This window comes from Rhineura floridana, chromosome 2, assembly GCF_030035675.1.
Source record: "Rhineura floridana isolate rRhiFlo1 chromosome 2, rRhiFlo1.hap2, whole genome shotgun sequence".
In the NCBI taxonomy this organism is placed as follows: domain Eukaryota; kingdom Metazoa; phylum Chordata; class Lepidosauria; order Squamata; family Rhineuridae; genus Rhineura; species Rhineura floridana.
The window spans coordinates 174,753,174-174,755,243 of record NC_084481.1 but is presented as its reverse complement, the minus strand read 5'-3'; the positions used below and the strand labels follow the sequence as shown (position 1 = coordinate 174,755,243).

The 2,070-nt window shown below is 35.6% G+C and overlaps 1 pseudogene; it reads right to left on the bottom strand.

Annotated features, from left to right (window-relative positions):
* Nucleotides 1–1,527: 1,527 nt before the first annotated feature.
* Nucleotides 1,528–1,643, bottom strand: LOC133378482 (5S ribosomal RNA; annotated as a pseudogene).
* Between the last annotated feature and the right edge of the window lie 427 nt (nt 1,644–2,070).

Below are 2,070 nucleotides of genomic sequence, written 5' to 3'. Positions count from 1 at the left end.
AAATGGAAAGGGCTGTTTTTAAATGTGGGGAAATCCCTTCCTTCCCTTTTTCAATGAATTATTTCTTTTAAAATAGTGAAATGTCCTCAGGCAAAGTGCTGCCAACCTATTTCATACACAAAATGACCTCTCCTTGCTTCCTTAAATTCTCACTGAAAATAAAATACCTTTGAGCATTACTTCCACCAATTCAACTTGAAATATCACCAGGCTGCACCATCCCTTAAAAATACATTCTAAACAAGCTCTAAGCCCGTCTGTTTAATCTAAATAACCTGAATTAATTAGTTTAAATAAACAGCTTAAAAACTTGATTTTTTAAAAGTGATTGTGGGAATTTGAATATGTTGAAATTTTCCAGTTTTGTTCCTGTTTTCAATGAAATCCAATAATATGCTATTTATTTCTAAGGGTGATTTTTTAAAAGACAACAGAATATTGTTGACACAGTTTAGTTTATATTATACTTAACATTTCAAAATTTCAGCAGTTTCTTCTGAGGCAGCAGCACTGGGCATTTTATAATGTGTATTTTAAAAAGATTTGTGATGCCTCCCATTTTAAGTAGTTTTAAAAGTAAGCAAAATGTTTTCCAATAAACAAGCTGAGAATATGAAATCTGCCTAGATTTCAATGCTTTGCCATTTATGCTCAATTTGTAGCAATTGGAGACCATTTTAACACAGTTATATTATAGAATTTGTGATCCTTTGAGAAATACCAGAAAGTGAAGATATGAACAACTGACTGTGACCACCGTAAAAATGAATTCTGTTATTTTGCTCTGGAAGAGATGGTACAATATGAAGCAAGGGGGGAAAAGTGGGTGGCAAAAGGGGGGGGAAGCAATAAATACTAATAATGACATTGTCCTCTATTCACGTTTCTGCTATAATTCAGCGGATTTTTCCATAACTACTGTCCCAATTAAGATGCATTCCAAAGAAAGGTAAGGATGTCTTATATTCCTGGTAGGTTTCTCCTTTCTATTTTTTTCCCTTTATCTTATAAACACCAGTATTTAGAGTGGAGCTGTATGTCATCGTGGCAAAACCATGTTCCATATACATTTGCCAAGGTAATACAAATGTGGGGGTGGAGGGTGTCTGTGCATGTACAAATGAGTGTGCAAATGCATTCCGAGTATCATTTCTTGTAAGCCCTTTTCAATTAAGACTACAATTCTATGCACACTTACCTAGGACTAAGTCTCATTGAGACATACATCTGAATAGACACACCTAGGATTGTGCTGTGAAAATGGTTGTTCTCTATCAAATGGATTCTGAGATACATGATTTTCTTCTACTTATATACTGAATGTGATGGAGAAGGCTTTTAAACTGTTTATTCAGAAAATATTGTAATGTACCTATGGTTTTCCAGATGCCCTAAATAATTGTTGTTGTTGTTATATGCCTTCAAGTTGATTATTACTTGTGGCTACCCTATGAATCTTTTTTGTCTATATTCATAGGGTTTTCATGGTAAGAGGTTTCAGAGGTGGTTTACCATTGCCTTCCTCTAAGCCTATGGCACCCGGTATTCCCAGGCGGTCTCCCATCCAAGTACTAACCAGGCCTGACCCTGCTTAGCTTCTGAGATCAGATGGGATCAGGTGTGTTCAGGTAGTATGGCCGAGCCCTAAATAATACTTCATTGCTATTCCAATCATTTGTTTAAAAACCACAAATAAAGTCACCTTAGTTGTATTCTAAATGAAGTGCATCCTAAGCGGGACCTTGCTCTAGATATCTGCTGCTGTTGTTATTTGGTGATGTTGTGGTATAATAAGAGAAAACATTTTGCTTTATGTTTTCAAAGCACTGTACAAACGCACAACCTCTCAAGATATATTTGCAAAAGAATGATTTTCAGTTTGAAACATATCAGCTATGGTCAAAAAGAGAGGGAGAGGGAATTAAAAGGCAGCTTATATAATTAACACAATTGGAAAAGGAGGCCTTCCATCTGCTATTTTGGGGACAGGAATGGGGCTGGAGGAGAAGAGAGAGAAATCTTGTTCATTTTAAAGAAATGTTACTTTTCTGTCAACATTCAAAACAGCTA